The sequence below is a fragment of the Myodes glareolus genome, chromosome 25 (assembly GCF_982192425.1).
Source record: "Myodes glareolus chromosome 25, mMyoGla1.1, whole genome shotgun sequence".
NCBI lineage: Eukaryota > Metazoa > Chordata > Mammalia > Rodentia > Cricetidae > Myodes > Myodes glareolus.
This window is the reverse complement of record NC_142050.1, coordinates 44,744,788-44,771,400: the sequence shown is the minus strand read 5'-3', so window position 1 is coordinate 44,771,400 and position 26,613 is coordinate 44,744,788. Positions and strand designations below refer to the sequence as shown.

Here is a 26,613-nt window from a genome sequence, read left to right as displayed (position 1 = left end):
TCTTTGGGACTCTTTCACTCATTTCTTCAGCATTTTTCTTTTCTTGGTGATTAGGGAAGTTTCCAAAGTTCAGTTCTTTTGTTTTCCCTGAAAGGCGATGGAAATATTTCAAAATCCAAATGTTTCAGATCTGGTTGACATAGTCTTTTCTCAAGACTCGGCTAGGAACAGTTCTTCTGAGGAGTGTGCAATAGATACTCTTGACCCTTTAAGGACCGGATAGCCCCACCCTGGGCCAAGCGATAATAACAGACTCGGAACACAGACGGAGGCAGGAGTTAGCTCTCTTATAGACATTCACGGGGAAAGGCCCATGGTAAAATACAAACTTGTCACGTAACCATGAAAACAAAGAGAACATCATTTATTTAATAGCTGGCAAGATATCAGTCCCGGTCTGAGACTAGCACTATTTGTAAACTCAGTGACTAGCGGGCCTAGGAGTCAGCAGACAGGTCAAGGTCAGTGGTTAACAGACCAAGGAAGAGCTAGGCAGAGAGGAGCTTCGACGCGCGTGGGCACTGCGCTCACCGAATGAGCAGCGCATGCGCAGCACACAGTTCCTTGGCTGGGCTGGTGGGACACGCGCAGAGTATTAGGGCCCCCATTGTCTCAGCCTATGATATGCCCAGAGAGCTGGCTGGTCCCCAGTAGAAATCACCTCAGTCTCTGCCCAGTTTCTGCCGTTGCAGTCGAAAGCTCCTACAGTGTAGCCCTGTGGCCTTCTCTCTCTTCAGATGCTGCCTTTTCTTTGAGCATCTTTCTTAATTCTCGCTTTTCCTTAATACATCTACTTTGCTTTGCTGATTCCTTCTTTGTCCACCTCTTTATTCCTCATTGCCACGAGATAAAGAGCTGGGGAGCCACTGTCTCGGACTGACATTTGGTGATTAGTGACGGTCCAACAACCTGGTCCCTGGGTCAAGCCTGTCTGAACCAAAAGATGCCTCCTTTATTCTCAAAGAGCTACATCACTACTCTGTTCCAAGTCTAGACCATGGGTGGGGTTCTACACTGAGCTGTTTTAATACAGTTTCTTAGCAAATTTCCTTGACGTTCTGCTAGTTTGTACAGAGAATGTATTCTAAGGCCTATGTATTAGAAAGCTTCGCCCCAGATTGGTCCCTGGTCCGACTGTCATCAGAAAGGCTTCACCCAGCAACTGATGGAAATGGATGCAGACCCACAACCAAACACTAGGCAGAGTTTGGGGAGTCCTCCAGAAGAGGAGGAGAAAAGACTGTGGGAGCTAGAGAGGTCCAGGACACCACAAGAAAAATCACTGAGCCAGCCAACCTGGGCTCATAGGGGTTCAGCCTGAACCGACAACCAGGGAGTCGGCATGGAGTTGACTTAGGCCCTGTGCGTATGTGTTATAATTCTGTAGTTGCTTTTGTGGAACATCTGATGTGGGTTTCCTCTCTGTATGTTGTGAATACCATTGGTGAATAAAGAAACTCCCTTGATCTGTTGATAGAGTAGAGCAGAGCTAGGTGGGGAAAACTAAACTGAATGCTGGGAGAAAGGAGGCAGAGTTAGGAGAAGTCATGTAGCTTCTGCTGGGGACAGACAAGGGCTGGAATTTTACTCAGTAAGCCACAGTCTTGTGATGATATACAGATTAATGGAGATAGGTTAATTTAAGATATGAGTTAGCCAGAAATATGCTTAAGCTATTGACCAAACAGTATTGCAATGAACACAGTTTCTGTGTGGCTATTTTGGGGTTGAGCAGCCAGGAACAAACAAGTGACCTTCCTACAACAACCATCAGGCACAGGGGCTGTCTCCAATTCTTTTACTGGCTTTCAAGACCCTACTCCCCATACTGGGTCTCTTTGCCCAGTCTTAATACATGGGAGTCTTACTGCAACTTGAAATGCCATGTTTTGTTGCTACTCATAGGAGACCTGTCTTTTCCTAAACAGAAACAGAAGAGGAGTGAATTAGGGGTGGGAATAGGGTAGGGGGTGGGAACATAGGAACGGGATTGGGGAGGGACTGGGAGGAGAGGATGGAGGGGAAACTGTAACTGGGATAACATACACACACATACACACACACACACACACATACATATATATAAGCTTGGTCTATAGCACTATTGAGGAGGAAGCTAGGTCATTGCAGGCGGGTGGGGAGAGGGGGGAGGTATCATTCTCCTATACCCTCCCTCCACCTGCACTTCTCAGACCACAAGATGAAAGGCTCTCTCTACCACGTGACCATCATGATCTGCGGTGCTACTTCAGGTACGAAGTGATAGAGTCAAGAGACAATATAACTGAAAGCTCTGCCACTAGCAGCCAAGTTAAACCTTTCTTTCTTCTAGATTGCTTCACCCCCGGTGTTTGTTATAGTTACAGAAAGCTGACCTACACTGTGTTAGTTGCTTTTGTTGTGTCTGTGATCAACAGCAAGAGATTATTTTGGTTCATATTGTGAGGGGTTACAGCTCATCATGGGGGCAGGGATGAGAGAGGGCTGGCCACACTGAGTCAGTCCCTGGTTAGGAAACAGACGGCAGACATAAACTGGGGCGAGGCTAAGAATCTCCAAAACCTTCTTTCTGCTAAGCCCAACTTCAAAACCCTCTCCCATCTGGGGGCCATGTGTTCAAACACATGAGCCTATGGGAGCCCTTTCATAGTTAATAAGCACATCCCGATCCTATCTGGGTTGGATAGGATCAAACCCTACTTCACAGACGAACAAACCGAGGCTCATTTCAATTTCCAATTGAAGACTTTGTCAACAAATACCTGTTTATATTTCCCATAAGAAATAAGGAAGTCAAGGGAGTTTATTTTGATTTATATTTGTGCAGATTATTCGTCAGCTCTGGTCAGATGCGCCATAGAAACGACATGGTGAGGCTTACAGAAAAGCTCTGAAGACTTTGAGAGCTGCTTTGAGAACTTCATTAGAACTCAGGTCAGCAATGCAATTTTCAAAACTGAGGCTAGCGGATGCCAGATCCTCAGGTTCTGACGTCACTGAGAGCGCCAGCACGTTCTGAAAAGGCTTGTCTGAAAAACTTTCTCTCTCTCTCTCTCTCTCTCTCTCTTTCTCTCTCTTTCTCTCTCTCTCCACTGAACTATATTCCCAGCCTTAATTTTTTTGTTTTGTTTGTTTTATATAGTCCACGATGTAGGCAAGACTGGCCTTGAACTCACTTCCCCCTCTCACAGCCAAGTGTGGGGATTATCTATGTGCCCCCTCACGCCCCACAAGAGTCCATATTTCTCAGGGTTAGATAGCACAACATGTCTGTCACTTAGCACATCTGAGTTTGTTACAGTTAAATATGTTAGGCCATAAAGTCTATCAGATGTCTCACACTGGAATCATACATGGAAACACCATTCATGGCAAGATGCTTTTTCGTGCATGGAGATGCCTTGGTCAGTGCACTCCTAGGGAAAAATCTGCTTTACAGAATGCAGATTAGAAATGTAGCAAGTCACTTCTGAAATCAAATTATCGAAATACAACTAGTCCTTTCATTTCCTATATTTATAGTGGTTTGGGATATGGAATATAGTCAAATATCAGTATAATTCTTCTTGAAACTTTTTTATAAAGATTTATTTTTTTTATTTATTACATATACATAGTGTTCTGCTTGTATGTCTGCCTGCAGGCCAGAAGAGGGTATCAGATTTCATTACTGATGGTTGTGAGCCACTATATGGTGCTGGGAATTGAACTCAGGACCTCTGGAAGAGCAGCCAGTGTTCTTAACCATTGCACCATCTCTCCAGCCTCCTCTTCTCTACACTTTAAAGTGAAATAAATGCTAATGAGAGTCCTCTCTGGGAGGCAGCAGGTGCATTAGCATGCGTTAGCCTGCAGCCTCTGCTGTCTGTCACTTGGTCACTGCGTACCAGTGACAGGCAGGAGGGTCACGGAAAAGTGAAAAGAGAAAGGGACCTGAATAGGAAACACAGGGAAAGAAGCAGCTCCACAGAGGATAGAACGTGCTGAAAGCTCAGGGATACACATGAGCACCTGTCCCAGGGACATGAGATAATGTTTCCCAGCAGAGATTTCTCCTTTTCCTCTGAGGGGTTTAATTCAATTCCATATTTTTCCTGGGTTTCCCACAGGACATATTCATGCATGATTTTATTAACTTTTAGACGTTTAAATTTCTTATAGACTTTTTTTCTATTCTTTGGTGGGAGGGATGTAATTTATAAGGTTTGCAAAAACCACAAAACACCTAATGGTTTACTCTTTCATGGACCAGAGCTGAGAGATCTTACTGAGAGAGTAAGGTCAACTTCCTGTAGATCCTTGTTCACAGCCCTAATAGGGTTCACGATTGTCCCACAGAAGCCACAGGAAGAGCTGGTTCCAAAGCACTGTCTGCTCCTCCCCTCTGTTCTGAGGTGGAATGTGTCCCACTAGAGACATAAGAGTCATTTTAGACAATTCGATGGGAATGCCATCGAATCACATGGTGAGATGTTAGTCACTTCTCGGTGCCCATGATATTTCCAAAAGGAAGGTCTCAGGGCTGAGATGCCCTCTTCACATCACTAATAAGTAATATTGTTTTCTTTCTAACAGAGAGACTGGACCTCAGACTTGGATGCAATGCTAGGACATGGCACCAAATTTCATTGTATTTCCATAGTGTGAATTTTTATCATTATCTCTACTGGGACAGCATGTAATACTAGTATTTCATTTCATGTTATCTTACAAAATTTTTCCATTTAACAGTTTTCTTTCTTTATTATAGCAACATATTTAAATAAAGATTGTGAGCCTGTTTAAAGGGAAATATAAGTAATTAATAGTTAAGGACTTCATCAGAAATGGTAACAATATAACTGACAATGGTTACAATTATGGCATAGGTGCTCACATAACTTGGGGGAACATTGGTGGAGAGGAGCTTGCTGCCCCTTATCAGGTTTAGGATCCTCTATTCTATTCGTATGGACCCATCCTCTCCTCTCCCGCTACACTCAGTACCTGCCATTGACCGTCACTCTAGAGCAACAAAGGCCCTGGGCTTTCAGAAAGGGAGTTTAGAATGGCTCCATTCAAGATTCTCTGCCATTCTAGCCACTTGACCCAGGCAGATTCTTTCCCTCTTGGTTAGGCCAGATACCCAATTTGGACCTCTCAGAGAGAAAAGCTTCTTGTGGTCAAGAATTGAATGCCATATCTCTGTGTTCCTCAAAGGCTCTAAACTAATGTCATCCCTAGAATAATTGCCTCTTGATGATGGGCATAAACATAAAATGCATATTAAATACTCAGTCATTGAGCATTGGTTTGGTTGTGTGGGGATCAAGTACTGAGGAATTAGATACCATCTAAGGCTTGCTGGCTTTGTAAGTTACGGAGAGGGGTAACATGGCCTTAAAAAAGGAGGGGGAGGCAATGTATTTAGATGCAACAGATGAGTGTCTATTATTTACAGTGGTATCATTAGTACTCAGTGGTCTATCTCATCAAAGATGGTCTTATCTTTTACAAATTGTGCTGCATTGATATCAACACCCGTGGATTAGTGTTGCGTATCCACTGCTATCTACACACTCCACGGCCTCTGGCACAAGGCTCTGGGTTTGTGGTACATAGTGGACTAAGTGGGATGAAGGTTTGAGATCGTTGCTCGGGGGAGGTTTCTCATACTGAAATGGGATTGGAGAGCTGTCCCCCTTATTCCATTTCCAGTCACAGTAAGGGTGTGCTCAGCCAGCCCATTCCAAGACCCGATGCTAACGTCAGGGCTCTGCATCTGGTCCAGCATCTGGTCCACGGAGAGAGGAGATGCAGATGGGTTCATTAGGTGGGACACAGTTTTCCCATTCTAGCCTCATTTGTCTGCAGAAGTGTGGACAGGATCTTGGCTGGGTCAGTGGAAGGGACAACCAACTCCCCTCCCCCATTCCCTGGAGCCAAGAACATTAACCCCAAAGAGCAAATAAAATCCAACAAGACTCCTCCTCCAGTACTAATGCAATCAGATGATAAGCAGTAGGCAGGGCAGGGCAAAGCCGGCTGCTAGGTTGTGTCAGGGCCTCTGTGCTGACAGGCTGCATCTTTTCATCGCTGTCTTAGGGGCCCGCTGGCTTCCCAAAGATGCATGACCAGAATTAAATCCACATACATAATTGATGTGCGCCATTATGTGCCATGACATTTTATTAATCCCTCAAGAGAGACGCTAATGAAATCTCATTGCCAGTACTAGATGCTTTGCTCTCTTCCAAAGGGAGGGGAGTCTAAAATATGCAGGTGTGATTGAAACAGCTCTTGACCTGTAACATGTGCTCGCTGCATGACAAAGAGGCAGAATGCTGGAGAAGTGGGCTCTGTGTTCCTGCCCCATGTTAACTTGTGGCTCTTTGTCTGAGGATTAATGAAACAAGATTCAGTGTCTTTGGTTTCCAAAGGCAACAGTAAAAAGAAATGCCTTTGTGTGAAAATGTTAGCCACCTTTACTAGTTTGCAAAAATGTTAAGGATAGCATTTTTATTTGTATCCATTTATCATGGTTCCTGAGCTTCAGGGACATTAAATAAATTGGAATTGTCATTTCTATCCCTAAAATCTAGTCTGAATATAATATAAAAGGCTTATGATTAATCTTATAATATAGTTGTAACTACTCAACATAAAAATCATTGTGGCTCAGAGGAAGTATGACTCCTTACATGTTTCTGGACACTAGACATTTGGTATCATGAAGGCCACAAATCAGAAAGATGGATTTTCTACATTTTCCTGGTTATTTCAAAATTGTAAAGAATAAACTAGCAAACCTAGAAGATTCTAGTGTCCTGTTCCATATCAGGTTCTGCAGAAAGAAAGCCACCTTCCAGAGACTCTAAGATACCTATCAGTCAGCCATCAGTGCAGCATCCTATTACTCCTTGAAAAACGTGGGTTTACTGTACCTCTTAGAATCTTAGTCAATGTAAGCTTCAGGTCCTAAATATGTTAGGACTGCACACACCTGGTTCTTTCTCTCAGGTGCTTTAGTTCATTCTTGCCTTTGCATTTTGTTATTAGCACAGGAAATGGAACCCTATACACAAGCTGACATATACACATCAAGCTGAAATGTAGGGAGAAAACCCTTTCTTTTTCTGTACAAGCCTTATTTCTGCGAAAATGTTCCCTTTATTGTTTTAGGTTTTGGAAAACCATAGTTGACTGTAGCTGACATATAAGGACAGTGAGTTTGATTTTCTAGTTTTTCCCCCTTTATCTATCCAAGGTCCTGAGGCATATTCTTTCTAGAACTAGCAGAGGGTCACTTGAACATCCCAGGAGCAGGGTCATTTGGAGCCAAGGAGTACAGGAGGGTGCTGGCCTCAGACATTTGTTACAGCAGCATGGCTTAGACTACGAGAAACTAACAAGCCTTCCTATTTGCAGATAATGTCAAATTGAGTGACGCAGTAAAACAAAGAGCAGCTTGCTTCCTTTGCTCTCACTCTTTTGGAATCTGTGCTCTAGGAGGTGCCCAAACTTCTCTTTTTCAAGCGGAGGGAAGAACAATCTTTTGAGGACTAAGATTGTATGAAAGTACAGACATGAGAGCGTTAGGAAATGAAGCTGAGGTTGGAAGTGAAAGCAATGCTTTCCCCAGGAAATGAGATCTGTCAGGCACACATGACATGACGAGGAAAGGGGTTGTTTCCAGAAAGTGTACCGTGCCATCCCCCTTCATTTCCTTCATACGCACTTAACACAAGAAGGAATTCAGATCTTGGACTATTGACTTATGCTCTGAAGACAAAGTTTAAGCACTTAGGACTGAGTTTGAAACCCAGTGGCTCACCACAAAAGCACAAACATTACAATACCAACTACCTTGGATGCCATCGAGGAGTAGGGCCAACAGACAGACTAATAGGCCTTTGGGGACACAAAGGCGTGGTTCTCCCCACATTACAACTTTCTCTGACTCTAAATCCACTTGCTCATTTTCAGACTGGGATAAGAGTCTATTAAGTTACGGGGTACTGATGGAGGACTTACATTTCAGCAAAGAATTCTGTCATGTCTCTAATGACACTTTTTGTGGTCAAGATAAATATCTGTGAACTTGCAAAAGTATAAGTAGTATTTCAAAGGTATGTGTATTAGAAGAAGAACAGTGGGTAGAATTTGTTTGATGGAGGAGAACCAACTCCAATGGGAAATTTTAGTGATATAAATCCTAAACTAGTATTTAATTAGTTTGGAAAAAATGTTGTGCTGGCTAATTTTATGTCAACTTGACACTGGTTAGAGTCATCAAAGAGGAAAGAGCCTCAATTGAAAAAATACCCCCATAAGACTGGGCTGTAGGCAAGCCTGTAGAATATTTTCTTAATTTGTGGTTGAGGAGGGAGGACCCAGCCCATTGAGGGTGTTGCCATCTCTGAACTGGTGGTTCTATGAGAAAGCAGGCTGAACAAGCCACAAGGAACAAGCCAGTAAGCAACACCTCTCTATGGCCTCTGCATCAGCTCCTGCCTCTAGGTTCCTGCCCTGTTTGAGTTCCTGTCCTAACAAAGGAATCTGATGATATGGAAGTGTGAGCCAAATAAACCTTTCCCCCTTCAAGTTACTTTGGTCATGGTGTTTCATCACAGCAATAGTAACCCCAACTAAGACGGATATCAGCAGCTCATTGGCCAGTATATCACATGCTATTTAGTAGAAAGGTGGCTATACAGGAAATAAAAAGAGTGTGTATCAAAAGAACATTGGAAGGCTGAAATGATGGATTATATCTAACTAGATAAAGCTTAGAGGAAATGAATACCTAATTTTTATCCTTGGAAATAACATATCATTTACTGTGCCATCACCAAAATATATGCTACACCTGATAATAGTATACAAACTTCTTCCTCCCCAAGAGAAGGGTATTGTATTTCAATTAATTATAAGTAGTTTGGGAGATAAGAGTAAGATTTGGCTGATTCAAAAAGAAAAAGAGTGAGAGAGAGAGAATGGGTTCTAGATTCTAATTTGTAAAGCAAAGTCTAAGGTTCTCCCATAGATTGGCTAGATTAAGTCCATAGGAGTGTTTATTTTAGTTCAGGATAAGGGATCATTGGTTATAACTACAATAATTACCTAGGGTGTGTGTGCTGGCTTGTCCTTAGATTTAAGCAGATGAAGAAAGTAGAAAGACCCGTAGACACTTAGCTTGGAGAAGAGAAGGCTCATGTAGATGTTTCCCCTGAATGAAAACTATTTCCACCTATAATGAGGAGGGAAACTCCAAAGGCTCAGGAGCTCAGGAAACATTCAAGTCTCAGGAAGCTCAAGAAACAAAAGACTCAGAAAGTATAGGAAACACACAAGGCTCAGGAAGCTCAGGAAACATACAAGGCTCAGGAAGCTCGGGAAGTTTCAAGAGTCACAAGACCCCCTCTATGGTTATAAGTGTGGTGAACAATTATTGGAGCAGGAGATTCTCCTGGAGGTGTTGACTGCAAGTTGTGCAGACAATACCAGGGATATAGTGTTCATGAGCTGTATCTCACACTAGAATGGATTTCTGATAATGTAGCTGCATTTGAAGGACCTATGCTCTTGTGAGTAATCCCCGTGTTTTACTGGTTCACAAAGCTAGACTTGGATGAAATCTTTGGTCTGTTGTTACTGTCCTTCCTGGAGTAAATAAACATTTGCTAAGAAAAAGTTATATAGCCCATAGGAAACACATGATTTCTGCAATCAAATTTTAGAATGACTGTGGGAAGATTCAGGCTTTAGACTTGATCTGGGAAGTTATCCTTAATCTATGGACAGCCACTGGAATAGGAGCCCAGAGAGTAAATGTGAGATTAGGCCATCTAGGGTACCAGGAGAGCCCTGGACATGGATGTCCTATTCTTTCTGGTTCTGACTGGAATGGAGACTTCTAAGGGGATCTATATGAAATGTGAGATGCAGTGTGTTGGGTGGGTACGAAGTCAACCATTTTGATTACATCTTCCCCTTCAGAGACAGTCGCTTCCACACACTGGCTTTTCACCAACTTTAGTTGAAACTGTAGGCTATCAAAATTTTATATTCATTTATTTTTATTTATTGAATTTAAATTTATCTTTATCATTGATGTGTGTGTGTGTATGTTTGTCTGTGAATGTAAGGGTAAGGTGAGTGTTTATGAGTTTGTGTGCATGCACATGTATGTGGTTGTCTATGGAGGTCAGAAGAAGGTCTTGGAATCCCTGGAGCTGGAGTTACAGGTGATTGTGAGCCACCTAAGGTGGGTGCTGGGAACCAAATGTCAGTCCTCTGGAAGAGCAGCAAGTACTCTTAACTGACAAGCTATCTATTTTTGAGGCAAGGTCTCAGGTAGCCCAGGCTGGCCTCTAGCTTGCTACAGAGCAAAGGATGACCTTGAACTTCTGACCCTTCCACTAGCTCCTCCCCAGTGCTGAGGTCTCAGGCCTGTGTCCCCGTGGCCGATTTTATACAGTGAGAGGCACTCAGTTCAGGCTTTTATCCATGCTAGGCACGCATGCTACCAATTGTGCCACATTCCCCACTTCGCTTGCGTTTAATATTTGTTATCTAACTCAGCTGTAGTTGCCGCCATAACCTGAGCTTCCAAATAATGTAGAATAACCAAGGGTCTGTAGTGCCCCCGCCCCCAGCGGTTTGCTAATGATGCCTTGGGGAGCTAGCCCCAAGTACAGAGACAAAGAATAAAGCTAATCTGAGCCCGACAGCAAACCTGCAGCCCTCTCTAATTTACCTAAATGGAGTCTCTTCCAGGGGTGGTTTAGGGTCTACGGGTTTCCACTTTACTCTTTCTCGGATTGCTCCTTGGAGGTCTTCATTTCCAGCTCCCACGGAGCTGGCTGACTGCTTATTTCCCCAGCAGAGCCCTTTCTCCGGTCCTGTCATTATCTCCACTCTCCTAGCTGTCTGTGCATGTTGACAGCTCTTCTGTCTCCACTTAGGAAGGTGCAAATTACAGTGGCTGCAGCACCTTGCAGGCAATGCAATTTCTCAGCACTGGGCCTCAATCTGCGCTGCCCCACCCCCACCCCGTGTCCTGCTGTGTGCTTTGTTTCCCAGCAGATCAGAGGGTAGAGTGTTGTAGGGGCAATTGCCTTAGCCTCTCTTCTAAACTCCAGGTGCCCTGGGAGAGGAGTCTACCTGGTGTAGATATCCCTGCCCCTATAACTGAGTTTTAGTTCTTTTGGCATGAACACATTTTCATATTCTGGAAGAGTATCTGGCTATCTGAGACCCTTTCTTAAGCAAACGAGACCCAATATCTGGGCATGTATGTATACTTTCACAGGCCCTACATGTGTATCTGCTTTTCAAGGTTTCTTCATTTATGAAAAAAAGAAATATAGGTATAGTTGTTAGTATAAAGATGACTATGATATCATATGTTTAAAATGATTCATTCAACCCAGAAGTTCAGTTTTTCTTTTGCTGTTAAAATAAATTAATACCTTTTTTCGAGGGGCCCTAAAAGCATGGTGGGCTCTAGGCACTGCACTTCTTTAATGGGTATGCTGGCCCTGCTGTATGTATTTCATAGCTTTTCTTGATGGCTTAGGGTTTGACTGAGAATATTATTTCCTTATGAAGACAATTGGAAAGTAGGTCTGGGGCTTGTATTTTTTATAAAAAAGGGCCTGGTCCAGCAAAATAGCTCAGAGTTTTGTCCTAAGTGTTTCCTGGGCAAGCCTCATGACCAGAGTTCTGTTCTGGGAACCCACAGAGAACTAACTCTTGAAAATTGTCCTCTGACCATGGGTGCACCATGACATGTGCGCACGCATGCACAGAAGCACATACACGCAGCACACACATGTACACATGCACGTACACACTCGCTGGTTTGTTATGAGCTAAAACCTCTGCTAGCCCAGATGCTCCTGGAGGGGTACAAGGTTGATGCCAACAGAAACAAAGTAGACTCAGTGTTCAAAGAAATATTCAAGCCCAGACAGTCGTAGATGGGGGGACAGTGTGAGGGATGACAAGAAGGGCACAGACTTCACAAGTCTCAGTGGCTGACACCTGAACAGATGGCAACGGAGTTCCAGAATGACTTTGTTCCTTCCCACCTTTCTTCTTCTATAGTCTGATGGCTGGACATATGCTGGGAGGGAGTTTGAGGGTCTTAACCTTCTGCCTTCTCCACTGCTGGATCTCTGAATAAAGTGTAACTCAGTGATTCAGTTCCTGCCTCTGCTCATTGGCATTGCAAGATCTGGTATCCCTGTTGTAAGAAGACCCAGGTTTTATTATAATATGTCACCCACCTCATAAATACTTGTAAGATGACTCTAGCGTCCACAACATTAGAACCCACCAGGCTGCCTCTGTTCCTTTGGGACAGCCTACTCCAATCTCTCTTTGCAGTATTTGCTTTGCTAAAGCAAAGAAACAGAAAACAGCAGCTTCCACTAAAACTGTGTGTGTCCACTGAATTCTTTCTTTCTAGGAAAGAAGAACCAAGCGACAAAGAGATACACCATCACCTCACGCAAATTTTGGCTTTGGTGAAAGGGCTCTGTGCTAAGCAATTTATAGGAATTTCCTCTGGTCTTGCAGTTTCCCTGTGAGGCAGGTGCGTCTCGTTGTTTTCCCTAGGAAACACACCTGTAGACGCTAAATTTCCTCGCTGTTCTATCACTCTGCCTCTAACTGCTCTGTTGTAAGACATTCCTGGTTATAGCATGACAACAAACATGCCAAAACTAGTGGGTTTGCCATGGGGAGGAGGGCAGCTTTATGTGCAGAATGTTAAGCATGGAGCCCAGGGGGACGTCACAAGTGCTGCCTCTGTCCAGCATGGACAACATAGCACAGACACAATCTCCTCCATGATGCTCCTGCAGGGAGGAGAAGCAGGTCAGGGAGCCCTGATCCCAAGAGCCAGGCCTTCAGCCTTCACATTCTATCCCGACTGTCCTCAGCCTGAGATGCATGCTTCCTTCCAGTCTCTCGGGAGCAGCCAGGAGTTTAACACGGCTCCTTATATGAATGTAATTAGAGGCTTCTGTCTGGACCGAACGCTTCTCAAAGAAGGCCAGCATAGTTTCTTACAACGGCCATACTGTAGAGGTGATGTCTAGAACCTGGCCCTACAGTTAATGAGTGAAGGGGGATGGGTTTTTATAACACACACACACACACACACACACACACACCTCTTTCTGCTTGTGAATTTTCTGCTTGTACATATAAGCACATGAATTGTAGAGTTTGAATTTCATGTGCATATTTACTCATGGCTGTTATGTGTACAAACACTGCACTGAAATCAGGAGCCTTTGCTATTAATACTATCAAATAGATAAAAGACCTTATGCGTGGCTGGTACTGTGAACCACAAACAGGTAACTCCAACCACCCACGGGAATTCGGTAGTTGAGATAAACATTAACCCAGGCATAACAAGATAAAAACCATGGCTGAGAAGTGTGGGGAGGTGGGGAATCAACAAGCGATGGCTGTGTTCTGGTTCTAGGCACTCTAAGTTGCCATAAATTGAGGATAACCCTGGGTAAAGATGGGTGAGATCTTGGGACAAGTACTGGGCAGAAGAACTTCATGTTTCTAGAAAGTTTGCACTGGACTGGGCAAACACTTAAGCCATCTCTCAAAATTGCAAACTGTGGTTGAAAGTAGAGAATTTTCAAGCAGAGGGAAAAGCCAGGGGCGTTTGTAAGTTAGAGCCGCTGAGCACTGGTAAATGAGACAGGTTATATACAGAAAGTGGACGGACAAACTAGGAGACTGACTATTACTGCCATCCTGGGGGAGCGGTCTGACTGAGCCTAATACGGGGCGTGGAAGGAAAGCTAGCGACTCCGTGGAACTTTATAAATGAACATATAAAACCTGGCTTTATTTGTCTAGGGCCTGACAAATTAAAGGGGATGTTGATAAATGTCAGGACAGCCCAAGATCAGGAAAATTAATATAATAAAAGACACAGTTTGTTTAACAGACAATTGACACAGGCGCTTTCTCAGGGGGGCTTTATGGCTTCCCTGTTTACCCTGAGGATCTGGGTTAAGCTGGAAGTCAGCCAATGGGCACCAGCTCTCAGGAGCCAGTCCCTGGCCAGATGACCTGAACAGAGCCAAGTATTTCCACGTCTGTCACTTGTTTTGATGATGACATGCTCGGCGGCCATGCCTGTCAGCAAGTTCATGAGCTGAGGAAAGGTTGGCAATCTGAAAGGCACATGGCAATTTTATAAGGTGCACTTAACTTCCAGGCCTCTGGGCTCACATTTTATGGGAGTGACTGGAAAGGTCAGGGACTGAGAGAAATGGAAAAAGCGCAAGCAGAAAGAAATCGATGGCATGTTTTAACCAGGGTGGGGGTGGGGATGGGGGAGGACACTAAAAGTTGCCACATGTACGCATGACCCTCCTTTCAAAATATAATGCTGATGGAGCCAGCAGCCACGTTGTCAAGTTAAGCACGAAGATACCAAAGCTGAGTTCTGTGAGGGACACTGTCACACAACTTAGAGATGGCAGAGCCAAAGTCCCTGATACCCATCTCCAGGTCCAGAGGACCCAGGTCTCCAAAGCTACTGAAGATGTCAGTGTGTACTGCAGTGGCTGTGATTACGCAGGTGATGATGGTGTGGTTCTGGGGCCTTAACTGAGCAGTTTAACACTGTTGTTGTTAATGAATGCACAATTTTCCTGGAGGAAAAAATTTATATGATTTCAGATGCATTAATGTTGATTCCAGACTCAAAGAAATGCCAAAGAAATTTATAGACTCTGACTATGACTGCTAGACCTACCCATGGGAACCATGTTCTGGCCCCTTGCAGACTGTATCTTTTAGGCTTAAAGTCCATGCCTAACTGGAAGCAAATGGAGGCATGACTGGCAACACCCCCTTTTTCCCAGAAAACCAAGAATACTGCCATGGGATTGTATTGAACCACAGACATCAGGTGAACTTGGCAAACAAATCCAGTGACCTGATGCTTCCATGAGATCTCTCAGAGATGTCAATGCTGAGAGGGCCTGGGCAAAAGCTGCCCTCAGCGAATAGCTGGTGACTAACGGATACAGAGGCAGCTTTACTTTATTCGTGATCTCTAAACCTGGAGCTGTCAGGAGCAATAAGGCTGGGAAGAGAGCAGCTGCTAACCTTCCACCTTCCCACCAGTGAGCGCATCGCAAGAACTGGCTGCCGAGTGTCCTTCAGGCAGGGCCTCCTTTGTGCAGTCGGGGTTGAGGTTCTGCTGTTCTGTTTGATCAGTGATGACATTCCGGCTTCTGTATCAGTATGGGGCAGACATCTGCAGGGGAGCCTGGAACCAGGGCCCCTGAAGCGCATATAGGCAGCTTCTGATCCTGACTGCAGCCAGGCAGAAATCATTGGCGCAAACAAGCCAACAAATATTAAATGTATAAGCGTGGGGTCCTGGCATACTTTTGAAATTTTTGCTGGAAAATAATTTGTATTCAAAGCATCCCAATTTAGATGTCCATCTTGATGGTCACTGAAAGACAGCTACAGTGGTATATGGCCGTCATAGGCAAACTATAGGACATTTACATGAGAAGTTTGTACAGGTTTACTTTTTGTTTGTGTCCCGATATCTATGGGGCATGTTGGAGCATGCGTATGACAATGAAGACAGTTTGAACCTTTACCCCAGTGCAAATGCTTATGAGATTTTTTAACTCCCATAATCGGGTAAGGACATTTTTAGATTGTAAGCCTGGCTTACAATCTAAAAAGACCAGAGAGTCGTTGCCACAGTAGAGCTAGCTTCTGCTTCTTGAGGATCTCTTCAGAGACAAAAGCAAATATTTTAGGGGCATGGAGACAGTATGCATACTCAACTTCTGGGCTTGGGGGTAGGGGTGGGGTTTGAACTGATACTTCTGCACGGCCAAGTAAGAACTTGTGCCTATGTAAAAGGAAACCTTTTGTGTCCCACAAGATTTGCGGTGTGGTAGTTTGAATGTGACCGCCCCCCCCCATAAGCTCACAGGATGGCACTATTAGGAGGTGTGGCTTTGTTACAATAGGTGTGTGCCCTCATTGGAGGAAGTGTGTCACTGTGGAGGCAGACTTTGAGGTCTCCTTTTCGTCCAAGCTATGCTCAGCCAGCCAGATTCCTTCCTGTTGCTTGCGAGTCAAGATGTGAGAACTCTCAGCTCCTTCCCCAGCAACACGGCTGTGGGCATGCTGCCTTGCCTTCTGCCATGATGATAATGGACTAAACCTTTGAACTGCAGGTGAGTCACTCCAATGACATGTTTTCCTTTGCAGGAGTTGCCGTGGTCATATTGTCTCTTCACAGCAATAGAAACCCTACTAAGACCCTCAGTGGCTCCCTTTCTCTTAGTTCATTTATTACCATCTCCTGCCCATAGCATTCTCTGAGCAAGACCACTTCAGAGACCATGCTTATTGGTCTCTGAGGAATCACCCATTGCTTGAAGTATATGAAAATGGCTCCAGACAGCTGCCGGAGGACGGCTCCTGAGCCTCTTTAGCCACACCTTCACAGCTCACATCTTTGTAAAGTGAAACTCGTCAGCAAGTGAGTCTAATGAAATCACTCTATTTTACTCTTGGAATCAGGACAGTTTCTGCTCAGAAGATCAGGCAACTTATTAGAGGCAATGGAGAAAAGGAAAGAAAGGACCTTGTGCCAAGGGAGGTGCTGGCAAAGAAGCCCACAGCACTGACTGGCCATGTGTGTTTAGGGAGAAGGGTGCTGTCTGTGGAAATGAGGGCAAGAACACAGTTGCCCCTGGGTGAGCTTTGGCAAGGAACTTACCCCTCACCTCAAGTACCAGGTGTAGTTTTTGTCCCTGCAGCACAATGGGGCTCAAGCAGGTGAACTTTCTGCCCTCCATTTCTGACATCCAGGTACGCTGAGCCCACCTCAGGCTTTCCAGATGCCTCTACCTGCTTTCTAGATCCCTAAGAAGCTTGGGGTCTCCATGAGTGAAAGCAGGTCTGGCTTGGATGCACACTCACAGTGCGCAGTTCAAGTCTGTTTTCTGTGGGAGGTGACCTTCCATCCATGCAGACTATGCCCGCGATTGGGAGAAGCACCAACATTTCCTCTATCTCTTGACATCACTGAACAAAGCTGTAGTGGCCGTACAGTGGTGCTGCCTCTAAGTGTCCCTTGCCCTTCTAGGTTGTCAAGAACAACAGTCCCCCAAACCATCTCCCATTCTCACAGCAGCAGGTGTTCTTTTAAAAGCCCCACCAGACATGCTGCTCAGAGCCTTCCGTGGCACCTGCCCACTCTTGGAGTAAACTTCACGCATTTTCAAATGCTTTTCCATGCTCTACACGGCCCCCAGGCGGCTGCTTCCCACATGCTGTCCTGACTTGATTTCCGCTATCCCTTTCCTCTCCTGTGGCTGACCTGCTTGCTGTCCCTTCTGCACGCTAAGAAGGGCAGGCACGCTCCCTGTCCCCTAATATCCATCCTTCTCACGGACAATTATTTTCAATAGTTTTGCAGGCTTATTTATTCAGTGTGTATGAATGTTTTGCCTGCCTGTATGTATGCATGTATGTGCACCACATCTATGCCTGGTGATGGTCAGAAGAAGGCATTGGATCCCCTGGAACTGGAGTTATGGATGTTTGTGAGTGTTTGTGAGTGAGATGTTTGTGAGTGGCTATGTGGGCGCTGGGAACTGAACCTGGGAACTGAAACCATCTTGGGCAATGAGGTAGATAAAGATCACATGTTAGCTAGCAGTTCTACTGCTTTCCTACTCAGTCTGGAACTTCCCACATGGATTATTAAATGAGAAAGAAATCTGGTGTATCTTAGATTAGCCTCAGTGGGCTTTTCTCTTTATCCAGTAATGGAATATTCTAGTGAGCACACCAGCATATTCTCTCCTGAGGGGTTGGCCTTTTCGTTTCCTACACCTCAGATGTGTTTCCCCAGAAAAACCATGTGGTTATGTATCTTCCCCTCCCCTGCCCTGAGACAGGGTTTCTCTGTATAAACAGCCCAAGCTATCCTGGAACTAGCTCTTGTAGACCAGGCTGGCCTCGAACTCACAGAGATCCGCCTACCTCTGCCTCCTGAGTGCTGGGATTAAAGGCGTGTGTCCACACCACTCGGCTGTGGCTATGTATCTTACATCTTTCTGGCTTCCTGCTTATGTGCCAGGTTCTAAAAAAGGCTTTCACTGACCGACTGAATTCACACAGAGCAATCCACTCTTTGATGAGTGTTGTTAAGGTCTTTAGTAGTCTAGTCCACATAATAAGCTCCCGACCAACCAGGGCGACATAGTGAAAAGGACAAAAAAACTTGAAAAGACAAAACAAAACAACAAACAAAAGGGCTGGGCACATTGAATTCAGAGGTGTGGCGGTCAGTGTTGTGTATCAACTTGGATTAAGAAGAGACACCCAGTGGATTACTGAAGCACACATCTGGGGGTATCTTTGATGTTTATCTAGAGATGATTAGATAATGAGTGCTTTGATTAGTAATCAATGGATTAATACCTTGATGAAGACATAAGTTATTATTGGACACTAGTTGAAGGTAGGAGCTGGGATCTAGGAGTGAGAAGTAGGCCATTAGGGCCATGTCTTGGGGGCTTTATCTATCCTGGCTACTTTCTGTATTCCTTTCTCTGAACTTCCCGTCTACCGTGATATGAGCTGCTCCACCACCCACCTCCCTGTCCCAGTTAGGACACCACGATGGACCAAGATCTCTGAAACCATGAGCCAAATAAGGTTCTCTTCCTTTAAGTTGTTTCTGCCAGGAATTGTTCACAGTGGCAATAAAAGTCACTGAGACAGAGGTGCGAAGACTTTTCTGAGACTCTTGACTCAGCTGAAAGGCAGATTACAAGTTCACAGCATTTGCTATTCACGGAGAACGGCTTGTGAATAAACTCCAATTAAGTTAGCCCTAGGGGCGTATTATTGCAAAGGCAGCCCTTGCTAGAGACAGACTTCTTCTGCGGCCTGTTACTCTCCTAATAATTCATGCTCCGAGCAGGAAATATTGGTTCAGGAAAGAAGGCGGCCCTTGAAAGGAACCTGGCTGAAGGGCACTTAGTGGTTTCAAGCTCCCAGTGTCAGAGACGGCATATTGACCCGATCAAACCCAAGGATGTTTGCAGGGAACCACAAACTGATCGCTTAAACGGATGCCACATAGCAACTCTGACGTACAGTCTCAAGAATTGCTAAGATACATACCAGAAGACTTAAAACTCGTTTATCCTTTTTGTGCGAATCACCCACTGTTACGTAAGAATGAGAAGTGTTGGCCTGGAATTATGCTATTGGGCTGAAATCCCAGCCCTCAGTGGACAGTTTTGCAGCTACAGACCCAACTTTCTTAATCTCTCTTTTTACTTTTTTGAGAGGGAAAGACTTTGTGACTGGGTCTTATGCAACTTGTTTGGCCTCTAACTTGTTTTGTAACTGAGGATCATCTTCTGCCTCCACTTTCCAAGTACTGGGATAGCAGGTCAGCACTAAGTTCCTCCGTCTCTTTGAGGCTCAGTTTCAACATATAAATGGAGAACTTGTGCCTCTTGTAATTGCCATCTCTAATATACCCACAATGCAGCTCTGATCTAATTTTAGCCTCAAACCACACTCTCTCTGCTGGACTCTCATATCACACCCCTTTCTGGCTCCTTGCCCCTACTCATGATCTCCCTACTATTAGGTTACATGGAGTCCAAATCGTTTTTTAAGATCCTCCACTAACTTCCCATTGGACTTACTATGAATTTCACACTGACTCTAGCACAGCCATGAAGTCTCTAAGCACCTGCCTGCTGCCTCCTCCCTGGCTTCGGTCCCTAACTTTCTCCACATCCCTTATCACATGCAGCCCTGCTTGATTTCTTCCCTTCAAGAAATCAATGGTTCTATCTGGTCTCTGGATCTTTGCTCCTGGGTATATCAACCACTCCAGGACAGGCCTCATGTTCAGGAGTAGTTAACCAACACATATTGAACCCCACAGTATTTGTGTATGTGTGTGTGTATGTACTTTTATTTATATAATTTGGTGCTTTTTTTTCTTTTTCTTTTCTGTTTTGGTGTTGTTTTATGTTGTTTTCTTGGTTTGGGGGGGTTGTTGTTGTATGGGGTTTTTGGTTTGATTTTTGAGAAAGTTGGGCAGGTAGGAAGAGGTGGATAAGAAGGATTTGGGGAAAGGGAAGAATGTGATCAAAACAGATTTAAATTCAAAAATTGTTTTAAATAACAAAAATATAGTAATAATAAGAAAGAAGAAAAAGAAAGTAGAGAATCATTTTCTGGGGGCCAGGCTTTCATTATAAAAGTCTAACTCAATTGCAAATCTTACACATCTTAGTAACCTCAAACTTTTTGTATTTTTAATCATTTTACATAGAAGAAGAAAAAAGAATTTCCATGTATTCTGAAAAAGTTAAAATTCTGACATGTAGAAATGAGAACGAAGGCATCTCCAACACCAAAGTTGCAGCGTTGAGTTGCTCTTTAAAATTTTGAAATTGGATGTGGCCATTGGACACTCAGAACTCAGGGCCTGCTCACGTCCTGTTGTATTTGTGAGCCTTGCTGCATATCCAGCTATAATCACAGGGCAGAGCAGTAATGGAGCCCAGAGCTTTCAGAGGGCCAAACAGTCACATGCTGGCCAGTCAGAGGCAGGCTGAACAGTAGCCAGAGACCCAAAGGCCCAGCAGACCTCAACCAGGGCTGCTAAGTAGGCTGAGTCCTAGTTCAGTCAGCTGCCAGGTGGAGTAGAGAGGAGATCAATCTGAATGGAATGAAAGCACTGATCTGCAGAGCAGAGCGGTGTTGGTAGAGCTGGATCCACTGGGGTGGGTGGTTCAGCCTCCCCTAACGCGTCCTTCTCAGGCCCCATGGCCACGCAACCTGTCTTTGAATCTTGTTAGTAACTAACTGTGAGCTTGAGACTTGCCAAAACTCCGGATTACTGAGTCCTAACTCTGGGCTCCAATCACTCTCCTTATCCACGGCATCCTTATTAAAATCTGCTTCATCCCAAGACCTGCCAGTGCTAAATGACCCCACCGACCCGGTCCCAACACACTCACAAGCACCCCCTACAGACACACTTATAGACCATCACCTCGGTTCCTAAGGCCCTTTGCCTTCAGGCTGCCCCTCAGTTCCTACTGCTCTTCTCTAGTATTGCCCTCACGTGTCCTTCTGGGTTGGCAGTGTCCAGCCCATCTCACAGTGTGGTACCTCTAACTGATGATGACCCAAGGATGCCCATTGTCAGCTCAGCCTGGCAGCTTCGGGGTTGCTGACTTCTGACTCTGACCCTGTGTGGGCAGTACTCAGACCTTCTTCTTCGACTTGTATAATTGATTTTGAACGTAAATGTATGCGCTTATATTCAACTGGTCTGGCTCAGACTTAAGGTCACTTAAAATAATGGCGATAGCTCACATTTAATTCTAATTTCCAAGCTACCAGAGTGCTTTCACATATGCTACCATGGCACAGCTGGATTCCCTTGTTTACCGTGTCCCTTGTTCTTCCTGATTCTCCATCATCTGGAAATCTGATTAACAGGAAGGTCATCAATTGTCACTCATCAGCATATTGACCAGCAAGGGGTGAAGGACCCAGCCCTGTGAAATGTCTTATCTTATTGGGTTATTCACAGTGTATCCCAGAGATGAGACAGACAATAGGTCACCCTGTGAAATCTCCACCAACAAGATCTCTGCAGATGGAAAAGCACAGTAAAGAAAAATGAAGCAACGCGAGGGAAGAGAACGCAGCTGGCAGGTTGTCTTCCAGACTGCGGGCCGGGGAACAGTTCTTGTAGCAGGCCAGAGTGATTAGGAAGGGGAGAGGCAATGGACCCCTAGAGACAGTGTGACTCAGTAATAATCAATTGACTTCCCGCTCTGCCAAAGAGAGTTTCAAGCAGATTTTGACTCTTGTTCTTACCGTCAACTAACTCATAATTGACTTCACGTTGGTTAAGAGCCAATACAATAACCAGCACGCACAGCGCATTGAAGGAAACATCGTTGAATGAGTGGAAAACACACGTTGGGCAAGGCGTTTCTGCTGCACTGCTGAAGTTAAGGAGCGGGATGTCCAGCCTGTGCGACCGGGCTTGTGATGTTTGTCCCGTGCCTGTCCCTCAGGATATAATTAGATTCTGATCAATTGACCATACATTGTCTGCAGCCCATTTTGAGCTGCTTCTGGAACACAAGCTACAACTCTAGACTGATTAGGTGTGGTGTAGAGTCACCAGGGGTGTGGTGTAGAGAACCAGAGAGTTCAGGGGCATGGCTTCTCTTCTCACTCATCTTGGAATCTACTCCTAAAAAACAGAGTTCACCTTGGGATCACCTGATTCTGAGGTACTCACCTTGGAACGTACAAACCACGTGATTCGTCCCAAAGTTCGAATTCCTTACTTAGTAATGAATCCAGACTCTTAGCAGTTTATACTTTCTGAGTACTATTAAAGAAGTACTGTTTTAAAATAAAAAATGTTTTTATATGTACGTGAATTTTGCCTGCATGTATGTGTACCACATGCATGCCTGGTGCCATGGAGACCAGAACAGGGCATTGGATTCTCTGGAACTGGTGTTATAGATAGTGTGTAAACCATCACGTGGGTGCTGGGAATTGAACCTAAGTCCTCTGCAAGATCAAGTGTTCTTAACTGCTGAGCCCCACCAGAAAATATTTCTAAGAGGTGGCATTTCATCTCCTCTCTTCTCAGCACTTCTGCAGATTGGTAAGGCTTCTCTAAGATTATCTACTCATTTCATTACAAATGCCTGTAGCATTCTGGGTTAGGATTTATCTAAATCCGGGGCAAGAGATTCTTCTTATTATGTAAAGGAATTACTGACTTACAGATCAACTACTATGTAGTTGGAAATACTTGAAACAAAGAAAACAGAAGAAAGGGAGGTGGGACAAGGCAATGATAGAAATAAATATGGTCCAATCCTTGCACAGAGGATAAGGAATTTGGGACATATGTGAAATTCACAGACAGAAACGGAAGTAAGTCAGAGCCAGAGACATGTCATGACACCAGCAGAGAGTGCATAGGTCATGCAGAGTTGGAAGGTGCTGGTCTAGGTACTGTAAGACCCCTGGGCAGAGATGGACAAACAGATCATGGAGTAGGGTAGGACATGGGGAACTCCATGTAGCTATCAGGTAGAGAGTTGGGTGAGAAGATGCTTGGGAAATTGATACTCAATGGTGGAAAGTCATATTACAGAGCCAAACCTTCAGGGCCACCACTGGACAGCCCGGCCAGAATCAGTCCCTGCAGGTTCTCAAGAAGGGTTGACTGGACCAGCTCTGTGCCTCGGCAGTTTTTTTTTGTGGAAGGCAGAACCTGGTTACTCTCCTGCCTCCACCTTCTCCTTTGCACTTTCCTTAGTTCAAGGCATTTTTTTTTTCCTGGTAAAGAAACTAAGGCCAGTGTCCTCTGAACAGATTTCCACGGAGATGTGCAAGATGATCATTTTAATTGAGATAGTTTTTGTTTCTAAAAATGCCTTTAAAAAAAAAAAAAACCTCCTCTTTCTCCTCTAATACCACCATACGGTACTCTCCACAGTTTTTGTGTCTCTTATGGTCTGGAGTGAAAGTCTTATGGACTTTTGTTTAGTCCTTGCTCAATGTCTTCCCTTCCAAATGGGAAAGATGAAAATGGAAGCAGGAGAGTAAAAATGCATCTTAATGACCTGGAGATGAGGGCTCCGTGGTGAAGAGTACGTATCGCTTCATTAGAGGACCAAGTTCTGATCCCAGGACCTATGCTGGGAAGTTCACAAACACTCCTAATTCCTGCTCCAAATGATGTAAGGCCCTCTTCTGGCCTCCCTGGGCACCTGCATGCATGCATGCATGCATGCACACACATACACACACATTTTGACTATGATTACTTGTAATAAGGAATGCTATCATTGAGCCACTTGTCCATAGTTGTTCGGGTAGATAAAGATTTAGAATGAGAAATGGATGACAATGGGGATTGCCCAGCATGTCCTCCAAGCTTACACAGCGCGAATTAGCAGAAAGAAGAGTTAGCGCACATTGGAATTAGCTATGGAAAGAACTCTGAGGTATAGATTTTTTAAGAGTTTTTCTTTGTGATGCCTAGGCTGGTTTTGCATGAGTGGGCTAAAGTCTCAAGGAAGCATCTCCATCTTAGCCCCTCAGGCAGCCCTCTGTGACTAGGGAAATATCAAGGATTTAAAAAAAAAAACAACTGGAGATGCATTGACCTTTGGCTGGTTGGTCCCTCTTCGAATTAATCCTTTGGATTATCCAGAAAGAAACAGGAGGCCAATTTTCACTACTTTCAAAGTATCAAAAGAGTCCAAGGGTTTTCATCAAGGATAAACATTTCATGCTTGCATTGTGGGGGTCAGATGTGGAGACATGATGAACCTGCCCAGAGCAGTGTTAGGGGCCACTGGAAAAGCCTCTCCTTGGAGGTTGATGTCTTTCTATGTATGCAGCCTGGAGCTTGGTGGATTCCAACAGGAAGAAAACCCATTATATTTTTATGTGTGTAAGTGTATGTACGGTGTGTGTGTGTGTGTGTGTGTGTGCTCACATGAACATGCTCATGCTTTCATATGTGTGGAGGAGGTCAGAGGACAATCTCAGGTATTGGTCCTTGACTTCCACCTTCCTTGAGACAGGATCTCTTGTGTGCTTCTGTGTACGCTAGATTGCCTGGCTTCCATAGATGCTTCTGTCTCTGACTCTTAGATTATAGACACATGCTACCATATCAGGCTTTATATGGGTTCTGGAGATCCAAACCCAGCTCCTCATGATTATGAAGCAAGTGTTCTTCCCATTGATCCGGGCCCAGCCAAGGAGAAGAAACTGAGACACAAAGCCCTGTTCTCTTTCACATGCATTGACTCAATTATTCCCACAATCCCCCGAGTCCCATGGGGCGTCACGTCAAAGCTCCCAGAACGGAAGAGATTGCCTTTCTGCAGCAACAAGGTACCCGCTCCCCTTTTGTCCTCTGCTACTTGTTACAGTTACTCCTCACTAGCTCCTAGAAACTGAACTGCACCCAAGAGGACCGTCCTGGACACAAGGGCAGTCGCTGGCAGTGCAGAGAGCTCTCTCACATCCCATGCACCTTATACCGCGTGGCTGTGGCGCATTCTTTCCCTAGTGAGACAACATCAAGGCCACGTGTTTTATGAATCTGGAAGTCTTGGGAATGTAAAAGCCAGGGCATGATGAAGAGACCAGGTCCTAGGAATCAGATTTGCCCTTCTCTACCTAGAAGGTGCTGTGACTTAGTTTCCTGATCTTTAGGATGCGGGTAACGTTGGATAAATATTAAAATGTAGTGAGACTTCATGGGGACAACAGTGCCAGGACCTTTAGGAAAGTCAGTGGTCAACAACTCACTTTGAGAAATGGTTGCTATTATTAGTTCTCTTACTGATTTTCAGTAGCTGTGGGATTTAAATAAGAGCCAGCAGCTCTACACGGAAGGCTTTTAAACAGACTGCTTGGGCTGAGACTTGGCCACACACTTCAGATACCGACTTTCAAAGAAAGCACCCCCACCTGAGCGGGCTAAGGTGGTGAACTTGCCACTTGAACGCTCATTTCATTGAGCAGGTGTCATCTGGAGAGGGACGCTACCAGGACAGAATCAGAAAGAACAGAGGAATGAACGGGTGGCTTTGCCCAAGTTCTGTCTGTGCTCCTCCCTGCCCCGAGCGTCCACCTGATGCTTTCTTCTGGGTAGGAGTGAGGGGATCCTCACTGTCAGCAGTAACTGTGCGTGGGAGTTCAGCCTAGCCTGGCCGGCTAATTCAGAGGAAACAATCATGTATGTAGGGTCCCCTTTTATGACATGAACTTGATGGCTCCAGAGGAACACCAGGCTTCCCCCTTACGATGGATTGTATTTCTCTCTGGTTCTGCAGGGAGTTTAGCTGTGTGTACAGAAGCAGTCATCACGCTTCCAGTCCCCTTGCTCCGGCAAGACAAGTTCACCCTGTCACACCACCTGTCAGGGACTCCTCAACATGGACAAGGAAAGGAGCTCTGGGTTTCCTAGTTCTCATTCAGAAGAAGAGCTTCCTTTTAGATTTCAGTAACGTAAAGCATAGCACACAGGGGACAATCCACCCCAATAGGGAAGCTGGGACCTTCTAAAGTGCTAATGATGAGGTATTATGCAAAGGAAATGCTGAAATCAATTCAGGAAATCAATTCAGTGTTCTACCAGCTGTCAGTTGGGCTTCTGTCACCACCGGGAGAGAGACAAGTCCTGAGAGTTTTCTGCGAATCTGAGGGTGCAGATTCAAGCCGTCTGCAGGAATAACCAAACAGTAGGCGAAGTTTTGAAAGGGGGGATAAAAACCAAGCAGGCAATCAGATGCCATGTTTACTCCCCCAGAAAGAGGCAAAACAAACAGAACCAATTAAACTAAGATAACAACTGTAGGAACCTACATGCTTTCTATTTCTTTAAGATACTAATTCTATGGTTTTATTTAGAGGGCACTGTATTTTGCACGAGTGTGAAAGCATGCTCCCTTCTTGGCGGTACTTTTCAGTTTGCTGTGTATAGGCGTGCTT

General features: G+C 44.8%; 1 protein-coding gene across 2 annotated transcripts in view; it reads right to left on the bottom strand.

Moving 5' to 3' along the window:
• Cntnap2 (contactin associated protein 2) overlaps window positions 1-26,613 on the bottom strand; it is a 2,060,022-nt gene that overhangs the window by 30,773 nt on the left and 2,002,636 nt on the right. The gene's annotated exons all lie outside the window — the stretch shown is intronic.